This window comes from Falco biarmicus, chromosome 5 (assembly GCF_023638135.1).
Source record: "Falco biarmicus isolate bFalBia1 chromosome 5, bFalBia1.pri, whole genome shotgun sequence".
In the NCBI taxonomy this organism is placed as follows: domain Eukaryota; kingdom Metazoa; phylum Chordata; class Aves; order Falconiformes; family Falconidae; genus Falco; species Falco biarmicus.
Window position 1 is genome coordinate 79,480,036 of NC_079292.1, and position 18,218 is coordinate 79,498,253.

An 18,218-nucleotide genomic window follows, 5' to 3' on the forward strand; every position below is an offset into this window, starting at 1 on the left:
CCGTAATTATTTGATTCAGTACTGCATCTATAACAAAGCTGGGCTTTTCTTTTTGAACTTTACATGGAACTGCACTCTTAAAAGAAACAACGTGGTGAATATTCCAAGGGCCTTGATATTCACCAAATCTGTGCAATCAGTGAGCTTTAGAGACAGCTGTATATTCAAACATATTCACAGGTGAATTGTGATTTTTGTTAGAGATTTCAAGCCTTTTTCATTTAAAAAAAAAAATGCCACTTGGAGGTAGTAATTTCCTGGAGTTACAGTCCCTGGAAAGAAATGGAAGAGTGTTTTTTTAAACTGCAGAAACTGAATCAAGACATCAAATTCACATGGCTCCAACTTAACATGGGGAGACTGCATCCTAAATTTCTTTGTGCTGGAGCATGTTACTCTCCCCTCTCTTCAAGAGACAGATATACTCATTTTCTTCTAAGGGTTATGATCCAGGAAAATGCATTGTAGGTTCAGAACATCTCTCAGGATCTGCCCAATACAGAAAACCTGCAACTATGCCACCAGAGGTGGATTGTTGCTTTTTTCTGCTATAAAAGTCTCTTAGATGATTTCAGAAGTATAAAAATCACAAAGCTTGGAATACCAGCCAGAGAGATTAGGAACAGGAAGAACTGTGTTTATTTGGGGTTTGGGGGAGTTGGGTTTCATGGGGGTTTTTGGTAGTAGAAGTCTTTTTGTCTTTCTTCAAAAGACAAATGGATATTTTTATAAGCAGCAGAATGGAAAAAGCGTGCAAGTCATTTTAGGTCCACTTTTTTCCTAGTTTCTCCACGTTGTTCTTAACGTGGCTTGATGCAATGTAATCACCAGTACAAAAGTCCACAGTTACTCAATGTCCATTTACTTCATGCAAATATTTTTGTTATGATAGAATCATTATTTTAGAGGATGGCACAATTGTCTTAAAGCTATTCACAGAGTACAGTCAAAAACTACGGTTCGCTAAAACTGGATTGTAGGTTTTACTTTTGTGGTTTTGGTGACTAAGTTACTCAGATTCTGCTGTCTGTGCTATAAAGTTTGTCTGCTTCTGAGAACGCCCTTGAAAGAGGGACTGAAACATTTTGTTCCAACCAGAGAGTAATTTAAACAGAAAGTTTCATTTTTAGGTTTAAATAATTTCCAGGCGGGTATACTTTGTTATTTTTACAGAAGAAATTTTATTAGGATTAAAAAAATGTTAGTTTACAGGAAATCACCTATTTGTTTTCTTGTAATGTTATAAGATAAATGCAAGAAGTATTTTTCAATGAGAGAAAACTGGTTCTATTAAATCTGAAAGTCATAGCGTGCTTTCCAGCAAATCTGAATATAATTTCAGTAGGTAGGCACTCATCTTCATTTCATGCAGATGGTGCTTGCAGAAAAGTCATGTGAATATGCTGAATGTTAAAAAGCCATTCTAAAATATCACCTATCAAACTCCCACTCATTTGTCATCAGGCCTGGAATCTCTGCAATGCATACTGCACATAGGTTTTAATTTTTTTTTTAGTGGTAAATTTTCCTATAACCTGAACTGTTCCAGCAAGAAATACTTATCCTCATGCACAACTTTTCTGTTTGTTTCGTAACAGTACCAACATCTTTTCTGTATCCAAGCAGAAGAGCATTAAGGAAGAGAAAGTCGCTTCTCTTTCTCTGCTGTGGACTTGGCAAGAAGCCACCTCATTTATGGTGCCAGGACAAGGAAAATAGTAATAATACAGAGAAGAATACAAAAGAACTACCATTGTTTCACTGCAGTCCATGCGATAGATAAACACGACAAATTCCACTGGAAAGAGACAAAGTTGTAAGTTTCTGAAAAGCAGCAGAAGGTAAAGCCCAGTGAATATGAGGTAAAGAGAAGCTATATATCCTAATCAATAGAGCATTCATAGCTCCTGTTTTGTGCAGCTTCCAGGTGCTGGGGCGAGTACAACAATGTGCTTACAGCAGTATGTTACAACACTGTTTCTTTTGGTGTTCTGTGGATGTATCCATCCATGCTGTAGGGCCAAAAAAGATGTGCTTACAGATCTGTTTGGGCTTCAGCATGTACCATCTCATGTGGGGTCTGAGGACGTGTTTTGCCTGAGGTAAACACAAAAGGTGTTTTTATTCCATACATACAGTCCTTATAAAACCTGCAGTAGCTAAATTCACTTTGACTAGTATTTAGAGGAATGGCTTGAACAACTCGTGAGTACAACTTGTCAGTGTTCTTGGCAAGCTCTGCAGGGCTGAATTATCAAAAACAATTTTATGATGATGACTATACACTGACTATACACTTCTGAGTGTGACCGGTGCAAGGTTTCTTTGCAGGCTGGCAAACAGGAAGAATAACTCTGTTAACACTAGATGATTGCACTTCGGAAAGCTAAACCACTGCAGATAGTTTGGGGTGTGTGTGTGTGTGTGTGTTTGTTTGTTTGTTTTCCTGAAAAGCAATGTTTTTTAAGTCCATTTAATGCTGGAAAGGTTGGTATGAAGTATTGCATTCTTTGCTTCTGCCTTCATCTCTCTGTAAGTTTTGGCAGGTTTTTTGGAGGCATATCAGTAGAAGGTGAATATATACAAGAAATATATGCATCCATATATGTTACCCCTGGCACAGGGATTACAACTGTCTTTGTGATGCAGTCTGCACAACTGTCCTCCCATCAGCTGTTTTACAGGCTGTAGTTTTTGCTGTGTTGACCACTGATACTTTTAGGTAATGATATGAGAAGAAGACAAGAATGTAATTTTGCTGTTTGTTGGTTTGTGGGTTTTTTTAATAACTTTCAGGTTTTGTCTCTCTTCTACATCAGTGAATCTGGCAAGGGAAGAATAATCACAACACTTTTATCTCACAGAACCCCCCAAAGAGATAAAACCTGCTCACCGTATATGAGGCGGACAGGTTGCATGGCACTAATAGAGACAAAAGGGCAGAAGTGCCAATAGCTGTCCTACCTGCAGGCTCTGCTTAAAGTTCTTCACTGTCAACAAAGTACAATTTGAAGGTTTCCGTTTCTTTCCTCCACGATGTCTTTATACCTGCTACATCTCAGCAGTGCATTATTTTCCTTTTTGGCATACCAGCTTCCCACTCCTGAGCCTCAATCTTAATACCATCCACAAAAGTCGATGAAGCATGCCAAGTTCCAAAGCAACATTAACAAAATGTAAGTGCCACATTAAGCTTTCACCATGACCTTTATTGTGACCCTTGTGTTTCCCCACTCTTCCTGGGTGTTATCTCCTGTTGTAGTGTACCCTCCTCTGGGAGGAGCTATCCCTTTTTTTGCTGTAAAGCATTCTGCTCTGCCGTGATGAATAAAAAATAACAACAGTGGGTTACAGTATGCATGGCATGAAGGACGTGGCTGCCAAGAGCAAAGGCTTGATCCTCGTGTTCCACAAAAAGAACAGCTCAGTGTATTTAGCACATTGCTTCAATGATTAATCCAGTGAATAAAGGTGGAGGGTTTTTTTTCCTAAGGCACATGAATATTTTTTTAAAGTAAGTTCTAATTCTGCTGGAGCAACAAAGCCTTAGAATTCAATTACCTAATTTTTACTAGTCTTATAATGACAGGTGATCAGGAATGGAAAAAAAACCCCATAAAATAGTGGACTACTATATCAAACATATTTTACTCAAATAATCTTTTTGGTATCCAGGAGCTTATCAGAAACCTCGTATCAGGTACGGGCTGCTCTGGGCACAGCCTTTTGTTTCTTACTGGAATGGTATTCAATTCAGTTATCTGAATTCAGACGCTGCAAACAGATGTATATTGCAAGAAGCATTGGGTATAGATTTTCATAATTTGTATTATCAAACTTGTCTTTTAATGTAGGGTTTGTCCCTTCGCTACAGTGTAGCTCTACCTGGAGGCTATTTAGTAAACAGCTTTGCTGGACTCAGGCCCATTGGACACTATTTAACATTGTTTCAGAAGACAAAATCGGGGCCACCAGATGAGCAACCGAATCTAAAAGTGATTTCAAAGTACATTCTCTGGTGGTACAATACACATCTTTCCAATTTATGGTCATGAGTGGATATCAGAAAAACATGAAATCAACCATAATTTATCCAAAGACTGCCTGACTTTCATGAACCGTGGGGACAAATAAAATGTGAATACCTTCCAGAAGAAAACACTGTAGCTAGGTCTCAAAGGTAACTAAAATCTGACTAAATTGATTTAACATCTGTATAGGTCAATTTCTAAATCAAAGCATCATTAGTGTAATATATATAACAGCTGTGGAGTTTCTGTTTCTGGAGTGAAAGAAACAACGTAAGAGCTAGAAACAGAAAGAATAATGAAAAAGAGTTGTTCCAACTGGGCTGTTCTAGGAATTACAGAGTTTTAAAAAATCAGCATTGTATTAATATTTTATATTTAATCAGAGATAATTGGGTTTGGATTAAGTACATTTTTATTCCAGTATTCCATTCTGATCTTTCTAAATGTATGGTTCACCTTTATTTACTTAATAATACATATTTTCCTGTATATAGGTCATGGGATTGATAGTGGGATAATGACTGATTTGAGTCTTTGTCTCTTCTCTAAGAGCAAATAAAAGTTGAACAGTCTTAGGATTTTTAGCTATGTATAGGCAAAGAGCACTCTACAAAATTAAGTGAAATTATAAGACTTTGCCCCCAAGAACTGCATATTGAGGTAAACAGGAGCAAGAATTCTACTGCAATTATGTCAATAGCAGTCAATGAAGAGCTAACTAATTTAAAAAAAAAAAAAGTTTGCAAAAGAAATAGGGCTTTAAGGACTGATATAAAGATGACAGGAAAGGACAGTGGGTGCTTGTTAAGAGGGACATTGCCCCAGTCAAGGGGTTTGAAGACAGAGGGGAATAAAACTCATACTGGTGCTATGGGCAACCAAACAATCCAATAGTCATTGCAACCACTCCTCGATCTATTTTTAAATAACCAAAGTGAGTGGCCTCTACCACCTTCTTCCAAGGTGTGTTTTAACAAACAACTGAACTGATGTAACACCTTACAGCTGCAAGTGGGAAGATCTCACTTCTTCCTGCCCTCTGCTGAGGTCCTCCTCTCACCCTTGTGCCTGCTCTGGTGCTTGGTGGCTCCCGGCTGAGTGAACTCAAGTCACTAACATACAGAAAACTATCCAGTCTTTTTGGTAGGTTAGTGAGTCAAATGTTGACTCACTAGGGAGTACGAAAAATACCAAAGCCCAAAGAAGTTAAATGGTGGAGCCCATGCCTGAAGGAAGGGGTAGGAGGAGGGAATGGGATTTTCTGTTTTCAGCAATGCTGAGTGGCTACATCAACATCATCCCAAAAGACTACTCTGCTGACAGAACACCATAAAATATAGCTCTGTAGCCTGTGACACCTTGGTTTGAAGATTTCTTTCTGACTTAGTTTCCAGTCCAAACTTAGCCTATGGCATTACCCTTAATAAGAAAACCGATGCATTTTCACTTTGTGTTGTAATTAGAGCTTTACTGGATTAAAAAAAAAGGCTTGGATTTGTTTTTACTTACACCGAAGTGCTTGTCCTAGAGCACAGTAATATGTAATACTTAATCTAACTGTAAAATCTGAAGTGGACAGACAGCACTTGTAATTCTACCACCAAGTAATTAGGTGATGTCAGCACACTCACGCCCTTGGTTAATCTAGCCTCATTTACCCTATAATAACATAACAGTGCCTTGCCTTCAACCCATTTTATTCAGTGGCACAGATAGCTCACTCTGTGTATGTTGCATTAAAGGCTGTGTGGGGGGGTGTATGTGTGTGTGTGTGTGAGGTGACAAACCTGCTGACATGTGGGAGAGTGACAGGGCACTTTATCTTTTACATCGCTTCAACAGGTAAACTCCCAGAATGTAAATATTTCAAGACAGGACATAAAGAGTAGGTATACAGACAAGGTTTTTTTCTTTCCCCATTAAATTGGAGGTATAGTGAGCTATCAGATACATTTGAAAATCCTAGTCTGGACATGAAACAAACATTTGTAATGCTGAACCCCAGGATAAACTGCAAACATTTTGTGTTCTTTAGCAAATATTTGAAGAGTTACACACAGATGAATTAGGTAATCAAAGAAACTGGAATCAGTAGCATGACTCAAAATGGATGCAAAACCCTATGATATAGCTCTGATTAAGCACTCTTTTATGATGCTTCTTGTACTTAGCTTCTTCTGGAACAGCATCAGTGATCCACCTGGTGCGTTTCCCTGTCCTGTCATCCGTGTTTCCCAGTGGCTTGGGAACCTCTGGGGTCTCCAGCTGTGACTGTTGAAACAGGGAACCCAGACAACATGTATGCGAACCTTGGGAGGTAGGCAGCTGGCAGGACACCAGCTTTTAAGCATTTGCTGCTTTACATTCAAACATTATGAATTTTACCTGGCAGTTTCTAGAGCCAAATGTACCTTAACCCATAAACAGGAGGTAAAAAGGGAGAAGGGAAGAGAATTATGTTATTATATGCAAAAGTTAGTAACAATTTAAATAAAAAATGGGAGAATCCCTTTAAAACAACTCGGATTGTCTAAAACTAAACATCTGGTGACACTAGTATGCAGAAAAGACTTCAAAGGCCTGCTGCTTATGTAAGTCCTTGCTGTTCCCTTTTTTTAAATCATATATCCAGATTTTTATGTTGGCTCTTGCTGCATTTGAAATGAGTGAAAAGATCTGAGAAAAGAAGGTTTCTTTGTGTATTTTATTTTAACTGGCAAGACATTAGCTCAGGCATTATTATGAGGAAAAAAAAACGCTTGAAAAATACGCTGAATATTGCAAATATTATAGGAGAACATGCTGGATTTGCATCCAGCTCTGAATGCAACAATTTTATTTCTTTCAGGCTTGGTATCGAATTATTTCCATGAGGTTTCCAGAAGTGAATGGTGCATTTAAGGCACAGTTTCACTAAAGAGAGACAGATCTAGCTGCACAAGGATCTGTCATGTGCAATTTTGTTTACTTCTGCCTGTTTGCTAACCTCCAACTTCAGTGAGTCACAGTATTTTTACTACCATGCTATCCATTCCATAGGCTTTAACCACTCCACTTAATTATTAACAAAGTCCAAAGGTATCCACCCATCTCCCACACAGATCTACCAGCTAAAGACAGCTCTGAAACCTCTTCTTATTTAAAATTGTTCTTCACAGTTTGGATAAATACAGTGTTATTTGTTGACACTTTTTGTTGCTGAAATGACGCCTTTCCTCAGTTCTCCAAAGCTCAGAAGGCTTTCATTGTTATGGTTTCTGTCTCTGCTTATATTCATCATGTCCAAATAACTGGGACTTGCCCATGCTCCAGTCCTACAGATACGTCTGACTTTGCTCCTTGTGATCCAGTTGAAAATCACCTCCTCTTCCAGGATGCCCTATAGCTACCTTCTAACTAAAATATGCCTTTACTCTCTTTCCTTATCCCTCAGACCGTCTGCTACAGTCATCTTCCCTGATTCTTTGGTCAGGCTTGACTGTGGTTTGATGCCAGGCTGATTTCAGAAGTAATGCAGATGGAATTCGGCCATCACTCCTTTCATCACAGCACACCACCTCTCCAGAACATGTTGGGGGCTGCCATGAATTAGATCAGAAAATAATTTTTATTTCCTGGTGCTTTTTAAATTTTTTTTCAGTGTAACAGGTCCCCTGATCTGGTTCGCCGCATGGCCCTGCAAAGAGCTGGAGCTGGGAAAATTGAGGAGTGGTGCAATATTGCACAAGGACAAAAAAAGGTGGAACTGGGTATTGGGATGTTTCTGAGGCCACAGGATCAGAAAACTGTGGCCTTTCCGCTGCTGGCCTGAGAGGAACCTTCCCTCAATGCCTAGCAAGTAACAAGCTTGTTAATATGCCTTACAGTGCAGTAAATCTACATGTGTTTTCAAATCTTATCATCTGACCTCCCTCTTGTGTTACTTAATGTCCTGTTTGCAAATTATTTTATCAAACACTTTAAACAATTTTAGAAGTACAGTCTTGCTTTAATCTATCTAGGACTTAGTTATAAGCAGTTTCTATTCACACAGCAAAGCTGAGCAGTGTAAAGAACAGTGAGCAATACTTGAACAAGAATGTGGACAGTCAAAGTGTGAAGGAAAAACTGGTACCTCCAAAGCATCATCCCAACTATATGTATGTTGCTTTTGCTTAAAAATCTGACTTGTAGATATGCAATGATTGAGCAAAGAGCCCAGAGATTAAATATAATGATTGGTCCTCGTACAAGGCAGTTTTAGCATACACTCAGTGTATCAACTGTGAACGCTGGAAAAGACTGGGTGTAGCACAGTGTGTGTTAGTCATGGCCTGCAAACAGGGCAGGATAACAATTCAAGCTGAATCGTTACTCAGCTAATTGCTTTGAGTAAGTCTCAGATTTACACACCCTAGAATACAAACTCCACATAGTATGAGACAAATACTTGCCCTTTCTCGGGGTGGCAGGGTGGTGGGGCGAGGAGCATCTTAGGCGCTTTCTAAAACTGCATTTGCAGTAGTACAAGCAAACAGGAAAAGAAACTGCTTGCATTAAGGATCTCGAAGGACTGCAAAACTGATGAGATGAACTCTGGAAAATGGACTGGAGTGTATACAAAGTACCAGTGCCGCCCAGTGCATATCCTACCTGCTTGCCACGTGCTGCCACTCTGAAAGCAGCATGCAACCCGTACTTTCCGTTTAATTGCCGCAGTAAAAAAAAACAAACAACAAAACAGCTTAGCTTTAAACTCACCATCAAAAGCCACTGGACTTTGCACCAAAACAAATATACATGCACATGATTCACACTGACTCTGGGTGCTCTGGCAATAACACAACTTTTAAAACCACTGCATCTGCTTGCTAAATAAATGTGCTTACACCTTTGGTGCATGGAGAACTTGATCTGAAGTATACTTACTTAGTATGGGGGCAAACATAAGTTCCAACTTCAGTTTAAATTTCTGCACTTGGACTGAATTATTTACAAAGAGTTGAGATCACGGCCAGATGACATTTACATGGTAATTCCCTCTTGAAATCTCCATAAAATATGAGCAAAGGCGCAGAAACTACTGAAGCTTACATTATGACTACAACTAAAGCCAGACAAGAATAAATAAGTATTGATTGAAGCATGCTGGGGGAGTTTACTGGTTACAGTGCAAGCTAGTCTAGGCATGCAAAGGAATACACACATGCTACAGAGGTATATAGGAGAAAATATAAGGTATATAAAAGAAAAGCAAGCAGAAGTTGCTAATAATGGGACTAAGAAACACAATCCACCATATGTTCTTTCTTGCTTCTGTGTTCTATATGTTGTGCTAATATACAGGCTCTTCAGGGAAAGGGCCAATTTTCTGCATGATTATTAAAGGGTAGCAGAGACAGCACAGGGTATTACAGGAAAAAAGGGTTGGGAATTGGAAGCAGATGCCAGAGGGGGGTACAGCATTGACGTAAATGGTGAAGACAATTGAGAGGGACAGTGAAACAGCTTTAGATGGAAAGGAGGAAGAGTGAAGGCCAAAAGAAATGTTGCAATAGTCAGCTATGAATAAGATATGAACCACAGTTAAGGTGGTGATGACATGGAGAGATTTTAAAGATGTCACCCAATAAGAAAATCTCACTGAGACAGATAAAACACCAAATGTGAACTGAGATTGAGGAAAAAGAGGCAATGAAGACTTAATTGATCCAACAGAGCAGAAGTAGGAAGGAGTGAGAAGCCTGGATAAGAAAAGAAAGTCTTTGTTTAAAATGGGAAACATTCAAATAGTCTTCAGTTCAAAGGATTGGAAACACAGGAATCAATAAATTAAAACTCAGTAAGCAATTAAATTAAGAATTAATTAAATTTAGAATACATCTATTTCCAAGGATAACAGAAAAAACCCTTCCATATGGGAAGAAACTCTTATCCCTTTAGTCACACATCATGGCAAGTACCATGTGCATCAAAGGAGGGAAAGAGAAAAAAACCACAGTAAGAGAGTAACAAAATTTCTCCCTAGTTCAAGATACCGAGCAGTGATTTATTTTCTAAAATTGTGTAATTTTATTATACTAAGTCTAACTGATTTGTTAGCAGTTCTCATAGACGAAAAAAAAACCCAACCCATTAATAAATCTGCTAAATTCTGCTGAATATGGCAATAGTGTCCTGTACAAAAATAAATGTATAGAAAAAGAATCTTACACTGGAGGAAGAAACAATTCAGATGAGAGATAGGGAAGGATTTGGGAAAGAGAAGCAAGTTGAGTTTTAAGAGTAATTGCTTATTCCTATAAATTGTTTTCATGTTGATAATTTCCTCTGTGGTTCCTCCACATCCTGCAGAAGGCTTAAAGAAAAATCTTTGGGGCATAATGTTTTCCCGTTCTGTTTCAGTTCACCCTTAATGTGTGCATCCTGCATTACTGTAAGAAAGGTGCTTGCTCACTGCTAATAGTTTTTCTTAAAAGAACGTTTTTTATTAAAATGGAGAAATGAAACAGACTGTCAGTAATAATGATGGGGGGAAGAGAACTGTCACATTCAAAAAATCATTATCTCAACAGTTCTCAACATTGCTGCCAATCATGTAGCTATCCATAGCGATTACGACAGCACCAACACAAAAAGAGTATCAGTTATTAGAGAAATTCTATAACATTCTGGGTTAAGAAGAGTTAATTGGTAAGTTTAAAGCACCGTCACCTTACATGCAATTGTTCATAGTCTTTTTGACACCAGAGGAGATGTACGGACATCTGAAATGTTTGATCTTGACACACAATGACAAATAATTAATTATTTCACTAGTAAGTAAAAAGTAATGAGCAAAGTAACTTTCAAATATGGATAGAAATTATCGGAATGACTGAGTCCATACCTTACATTGATGGGATAGCATGGTAAACATCTCTAATGAAAATTAAATATAATAACAACTTTAATTGCTTATTTTGTTGGGAAGTATAACTTCAGCTTAGATTTAAAAAAATATATATCCAATGTCTAAATAGTTTTGTGAAACATTAGACTTGTGTAAACATGTAACTTGCATCCTGGTTCCATACAAAACCTGTCATATTAAAATGAAGTGGATGAGCCTCATATGATTTATCTTAAAATGTTTTTATTTATTACCTTAGACTTAGAGCTTTGTTCTGATCCAGGAGAGAGACGTTCATCTAAAACCAACCAACCCTCAGAACCAATCTACCCTAAAACCAACAAGACAAAGTAGCACAGACGCTTCCGAAACAAGACTGCTACACTGGGACAGAGCTTCATAATGAAAGGTCAGGACATAGATCTCACAGGTCTCTTCTGTTTCACCAGTTTGCTTGGTTGTTGTTTCTTCTTAAGGGGGTTGATTTGGTAGGAGAGAACTACGCTTTTAATAATAATTTGCATACCATATCTGCACGTAACCCACATATTAACTTAAATCAGATGTAATCATCTCCTGTTCATTATCACATGGGTCTTTTGGCTTTGATTTAATTTGACCAGGCACAAATGGGCAGGATTTACCATGCATAAAGTTATGATGCTTGGTTTCTGCAGTTCCTGTTCAAATAAATATCTAAATGGGAAGGCTCTGTTTTACTTATTATATTGACTTTGTCAGGAAAGTCTTTCACGATGACCCAGCAAAAATGAGGCACATTGTCTGTTAAAATCTCTATCATCAGATCAGCAAAAGAAACCACAGCAAATATTTGAGCACGGGGTCAGCCCACTTCCTGCATTTTACCCATAGTTGGAGGAGGTGGTGAAGGCGCTGCCAACTTTTGTTGCTATAGTTCATTTTCCAAACTTCTGAATGAGTCTCTGCTAACTTGGATCTGCTCATCTGCTTCCACAGAATTGCTACGAGACACTCTCTATCTGGCCTTGAAATATATGGAAAAGCTTTTTTATTTTGCAAATGAAAACATTTTGTGACAGTAATGTTGTGCATGACTGTGGAGACCTCTGACAAAGCCAGCTGGCTTCTGGAAAAGGAAAATCAGCGACTGCACAAGTCTGGCTGCTTGTTTCACAACTGTCACGCTGTTAGGCAATAGTAATATGGTTATTGCATATTAATAGAATATAACACTAATTAAAGCTTATATTAGCTAAAAGCCTAGTAAATAATCTAATTTCTGATTTCTAAAAGCTAGCACATTTAAATAGCTAATGGATGTTTATGATATTTAGTATGTTATTAAGATTTGAACTGTGATACAAATTTACACAATCCAGTCAGTAATCTACACTTAAAAAGCACTTTCAATACGAAAGGAATCAGTACAGTCTCCTGGGTAAATATTTTAATGCAGGATACACTCTCCTCCTTTACTACAGATGCTTTCTGCAACACCAGCCATTTTTATGGACAAAATGTATGCAACTTCTTTAGAGGAAAACACTTCCAAAACAGCAATTAAGACAGCTCTTCTCTGTGTCTGGGATAACACAGTGATGTTCACTGACAACATGGTAGATGGAGGCTGCTACAAGTTTGGTTTCCAGTAAGTGTGGGATGGGGAGCCCACAGCTCATAAACAGGAAACAGCCCACAACTCATTTTAAATTCCAATAAATATTTTGTGGTTTTACTGCCCTTGGGACAGTGTTAGTGTGTGAGCCAGGACAAGGTCTGTGAAACATCTATTTGCCCCGCAGAAAAGCTACCCGAGTTCGACAGCTAGGATAAAGCCTAGACAGCCTGGCACACCTCTCACTGGCAACAGTGAAGCCCCAATGTGGTGAATCCCTCAAGATGTGTATATTCCCAGGAAAAACCCCACAACCATACCAAGATCTTACTTTTGACAATTGTACTGCAGCACTTGTACAATGTCACCTCAGGGACCAGCAATACAAGTACACATGCAAACAGATCTCCTAAATCTAGTCTGAAAGTTCAATATGGAAACTCAAACACAAGTGTCCTTACTCTCCACAGCTTCCTTGCCAAAACAAGACTGGAAAGAGTTTTAAGAGCTGATCATATATCCAAAGAAACACAATATATATTTGTAACTGCACAGAAGTTTTTTCTGTTTGTGTGTATTTCAGGGGGAAAAGAAAGCAAGCAAGAAAGCAAGAAAGCAAACCAAACTGAATGGAAAACTAATCTGCTTAGATAACATCTTTTATGGAAATAGTCCCTGAACCTTTATCAGCTGAGCCCTGTTACACACAGACTGTGGGGAAATACGTAGGTGTTAAACCTGAGAATTAACTCACTAAATCAACTGATTCTTGTGTCACTGGGTGTTGGCCTGGCTTGGGACGGACCCATGGAGCAGCACTAATGGTTGCGAAGTCGGGCTGTGACCAGAACCAGCTTGAAACAGTCTGAAAAAGGTTTAAATAAATGTGAGGGGTTTCGTTAGCTTCTTTCCTGCTGTTAATACTGCCTTTTATTGGTTGGTATTGAAACATGCTTTCTGGTGTTTTTTTCAGCTTATAATACCAGTTGTTGCTGTACTGAGTGCTCTGGGGTCCAGGTCTATGTGCTTAACCAAATTTATGAGAAATTTATGAAATTAAATCTACTGCACACTGCAGTAGAGCCAAGCATCCAGGACAGCGCTGTCATTCCTTCCCTTTGGGGCCTGTGTTTCTGTTTTCAAAACAGCCACAATGTTTCCATCAAGTAAAAACAAGCAGAACCTGCATGCCTGTGTGTGTACACTTGGTGCCTGTAAAGTAACACTCCATTGGGAACATCCGATTTTTCTCCTCCTGGCACCCATGTTATTATGTGCCCCCCCCCCCAATAGAGTGAGAATGTGAAAGTGAAAATGCAATTGTATGATGAAAAAAAAAAGCTAGTGGTATTTTTTGGAAAGTGACGATCACAATCGTGAGGATCATCAAGAAGTGTAACGTAGATGAAGTAGTCAAAAGGGGGGGTGGGGGGAAGCTGACCCCCTTTTAAAAACCCTTTATTTATGCTTCTGGTTACTTTTCCAAGATTTCAGAGCCTCGGGAAGCCCAAGTCAGTCACAAAGCCCTGTTCAAGGGCGTGCTGGACTTTATTCAGGATTTCGGGCTCTGCTTTGTTGACGTGACCCGCAGCAACTTTCTGAACACGAGGATGCTTTTCTCAGCCAGCCGTACCCGGGGGAGGTCCCTGCGCCACGGCCCGCGCGGCTCCCCCGCGCCTCCCCTCAGGGCCAGGGCCTGACCGCCGGGCCTGTGGCCGCGCAGCCCCGCCACGCACGGCCCGGGCGGGGGGGCGGCCGGCTCGGGGAGGGGAGGGGAGCGCAGACTTTGTCCCCCGGCAGCCGGGCCGCCCCCCCGCCCGGCGGAGACCATACTCGGCCCCGGGCGCTGCCGGTACACCGCCGGGGCGCGCGGAGGCACCGCAGGGGGCGGGGGGAGGACGGGGGGGGAGGAGCGCGCGTGCCCCCGCGCTGCGCCCGGCCCGCGCAGGCCTCTCCCTCCCCGCCCAGCCAATCGCGCGCGGCCGCCGCGGGAGGTGTGTGCCGCGATCTCACTTCCGGTACCTGTCACCCTGCCGGCCAGAGTCTGTCAGGCGCAGCACCGGGTACTTCAGCGCTCCTCCTCTCCCCTCAGCGACCCCCGCCCCGCCGGGCTGGCAGCGCCGGGCGGTGCCGCCGGCCCGGGCTGGCGGCGAGGGGGTGCCGGCAGCGGTGGTTGGGAGGCGTCGGGCGGGCGTGTGGCGAGAGCCGGGCGCCCCGGGGGACCGACGGCAGCTGGCAGCCGGGGGCGCGGCGGTGCTTGCCCGACCCGACCCAGCCCGGCCCGCTGCGAGCGACGCGGCCGCGCCTCTGCGCCTGCCCGCGGGCCGGCAGTAACGCGCGGTGTCGCCTCAGGGGTGCCCCCCTTCCGCCCCCCGCGGTGCAGAGGCTGCCCGTAGCCCGGCTGGGGCTCCTGCGGCCGGGGCGGGCACGGGGAGGGGGGGGGGGCGGTGGGAAGGCGGCTGGGTGACGCCCCCGCCTTGCTCACACGGCGGCGGTTTTGCTAATGACCCGTCTTTTCTTCTCCTCCTCCTCATCCTCTCTATTTATTCTGTCTCTCTTTATGTATCTCGTCGCCGCGTTTTGAAGCCCTCTGCGAAAGTCCGGCGCTGGCGGAGGCGAGAAGGTGCTGGCTGGCCGGGGGAGATGCTTTAGCCGCTCCCGGGGCTGCGCTCGGGCTGGGCGCCAGCTGCCCGCCGTGCGGGGACCGCCGTGGGCGGCAGCCCGCGGTCAGAGAGGCTGCAGGACGAGCGAGAGCCGGCCCTGGGGGAGGCTGGTGTTTGTAGGTAAAGAGCGATCTTGGAAACTTTGTGGGGAGGCTTCAGGGTGCTGGGGGGTGGGGAAGAGAGGATAAGACAATGTCCTGTCATATAAGATGCTATTTTTCAGCTGTCATGTCTCTTAAATACATGAGTTGTCCTTAAACTGGTTTGAGAAATGAACTTGGGCACTAGGCAGAAAATACGTGCTTGGAGGTTACCTTTATTGGCTTGGCTTGGTCAGGCAGGTTGTGCTTCTACCCATCAGTTGTTCAGAGAAAAGTCCTATATCCCTGGAGTGATGAGCGGGTTAGTGGAAGCTCCCCCTTTATTTGCTTTTGTGGCTTGATGAGAAAACCACGTTTTTGATTGTCCCTACTGGTCTGTCCCCTTGCTTTCTGAAAAGCTGGTGAAAAAGATAGCACTCAAAAAGGAACGGAGTGCTACAATGTATTACCTTGCATTCATGTTAAGATTAGCATACCCTCACTGGCAGAAGTAGCTGTTCCTACGCTCTCTGGTGAAAGGAGTACAGGATTCATCAGACAGGATTATATAAAATAATGATGTTTGGCACTTTGGTGGCCTTGAATGTCTTAGTAGTACAGCACAAATAAAGACATATAAGTTTAGTTGGGAAGGAAAGCTGTAATCAAACTGTACTTACAGAACATGCGCTGACTTTCTTCTTGGCATGTAACACTGATTACTGGGTTGAAATTTGTGTGGCCTTTGCAGGTAGCCTAACTGATAAGCTATAAAAGGTGTTTCCTTTATAAATTCTGAATCACTGACTTAATATTGAGGCTACCTGGTCTCATGCTGAAACTGACGGCAGTTGTGGTTCATGTGATGTGGTCACAAGTCTACTCAAAGCTAAACCAGTATCATAACCTTTGTTATTTGGCATGAGCTACCAAGCAGTCATTGGCTCTTAGTTACTTTCAGTGGCAACTTTTTGGATTTTAAGTAGCGCAACCTAGTGTTTCAGAAGGATGAGAGTGTGCGCAGACCTTATCAGAGGTCTGTAGAACTGCGTAGCCAGCACGCTCCCCATGCTCCCTTTCTTTTCCCATGTTTGGAAGGAACACTTTGTGTAGTCCAAAAAAAAGTTCTTATCAGTCTGCTGATGCCTTATATTGACCGTCATCCTCTACGGTCAGGTAGCATAGGGAGTTACAAACCCTTATGTCCTGAAAACCTCATGGTTTTATTGCTTCTCTTCAGTAGTTCTTTAATGTCTTCATTTCTTATTCATGCCCCTCAGTACTGTAGTCTTCTTAAAGGGCATTATGAATTTTAAACCATGGAGAAAAGGTTGCATTTCAGCTGTGATTTTGTACCATTATACTTTTAATATTTTATGTGTTGAATGTTGTAAAAAATAGTAGAGAAGATAATGTCCTACAGGAAAGTAGGATACATGGCCTAGGATGTTCATCTTGTTTTGGAAAATAGATCATAGTGCTTACTGTTGACCTGAAGGGGTCAAGGAGGGCAGTGTAAATTTTCTTAGAATTATTTTAGAAGAAGCTCTTACTTCAAAGTGCAAATAGCACTGTTTTTCTCTTTACTTTGCCTTAGCTTACCTGCTAAGATTTGAGTTCTGAGTTTTGTTTCTCTTGCACGTGGCATATTTGTTGCAAGGGGGAAAAAAGAACACCATAATTGTCTTGGAAAATAAATGAAGTTTAATTCATATTTATTTTAAGTACAAACATATTTTGGTACAGCATTTTGGAATTTTAACATTTGTAATTTAATCTGATTTTTTGGCAAATCTCTCTGAATCTTTAATTTGTTTGGTTTTTAGTTGAGTGGACAGGGAAGTCAATTTAATCAAACCATTATTTATTTTTGTAACTATGTATGCTTTTTTTTTTTTTTAACAGGCCTTATAAAGTACCTAAAAGTAAAATCTCTAATTTTGGTGTATAAATGGTACTTAAAAGGCCAGTTGCAAAGACACCTTGTAGGACATGTATGTGTGTGTACCTTAGAAACAGTAACTACTCTTAACAATTTGTCCACAGAAAGACTTAGACATTTGTGAGAATGCTCATTATGAGGAAATGTACTTTGCTTTATAACAGGTAATTAAATAGCACAAGGTTTTCACTGTAGTGGTCTTAGTTGAGTGCTTTTGAATTTTTTTAGTATGAAGAAAAAAGGTCAGTATGATACTGGGATATACCAGTCATATACCCTAGTTAGCTAGATGTCAGTGTAGTCCTGCTGTAAAACTAGGTATTGTATTAAAAGCTTCAGTCATTTAAAAAATATTTTTAGTCCAAATGAAGTGACTGCATTTTTTTCTGAAGCATAGAGAAATATAAAAAAGCTTTATCTTACATGATATAAATATAAAGTTAGAATAGTAAGCTTTGGGAAATTTTGTGACTTTTTTTTTTTTTTTTTAAGAAAGGATGTCAGCAGCTTTATTATTAATGAAGAGACACTTGTTATCACCAATGTGCATGTGAAATGGAAAGGGAACACATTCTGGAAATAGCTTCTGTTTCAGCCTTGCAAGATGCTGCATGAAGTGGTGAGTACATATGTGGACTGGGAGCTGTCTTGGCATTGTTTTTGAACAAGTAGAGAAGAAAAAACATTTGAGGTAGAGGTAGAATTGCTGTAAAGAGTGATTGATGTATAGTCAACTGACAAGGGAAGTAATCTAAGCAAGCAATGCCAACAAAGAGTTGATAAATGGAAAACAGTAGCCCAATCAGGAGAACAGAGTAAGTAAAATTTCCTTATGTTCTGATATCTGTGTTAGACTTATACATGAAAGTTGCATAAAGATGTTATCCAGTAGACTTTTGAATTCTTAATATTTTGAAAGTAGAGTGCTCAACATTTCACAGGACCAGGTCTGTAAAATTAAATTTTGAATGTTTTATGAAGTAGAATGCTGAATATTCACTGAATGAATAAGTACTTACCCAATAAGGTTAAGC

At 40.8% G+C, this 18,218-nt stretch overlaps 1 protein-coding gene and 2 long non-coding RNA genes across 4 annotated transcripts in view; 2 read left to right on the forward strand and 1 right to left on the reverse strand.

Moving 5' to 3' along the window:
* Positions 1-14,647, reverse strand: part of LOC130150585 (uncharacterized) — a 29,847-nt gene extending 15,200 nt beyond the window's left edge. Inside the window, exon 1 of the long non-coding RNA XR_008822286.1 lies at positions 14,522-14,647. This is a non-coding gene — a long non-coding RNA (uncharacterized LOC130150585). The remainder of the gene's footprint in view (positions 1-14,521) is intronic.
* LOC130150586 (uncharacterized) lies at positions 1,336-13,736 on the forward strand. 2 transcript variants are annotated; one of them, XR_008822288.1, is made up of 3 exons: positions 1,336-6,348; positions 11,162-11,311; positions 13,473-13,736. It is a non-coding gene; the product is annotated as an uncharacterized LOC130150586 (long non-coding RNA). The 2 variants fall into 2 exon arrangements; XR_008822289.1 differs by lacking the exon at positions 13,473-13,736 and adding an exon at positions 11,881-13,463 and having other exon boundaries at positions 1,337-6,348.
* Positions 14,648-15,031: 384 nt separating the features above from the next.
* The window catches only part of PPARA (peroxisome proliferator activated receptor alpha), a 38,947-nt gene continuing 35,760 nt past the window's right edge, over positions 15,032-18,218 (forward strand). The window contains exons 1-2 of the mRNA XM_056341674.1: positions 15,032-15,282; positions 17,677-17,803. The gene's annotated coding sequence lies outside the window, so the exon portion shown is untranslated. The remainder of the gene's footprint in view (positions 15,283-17,676; positions 17,804-18,218) is intronic.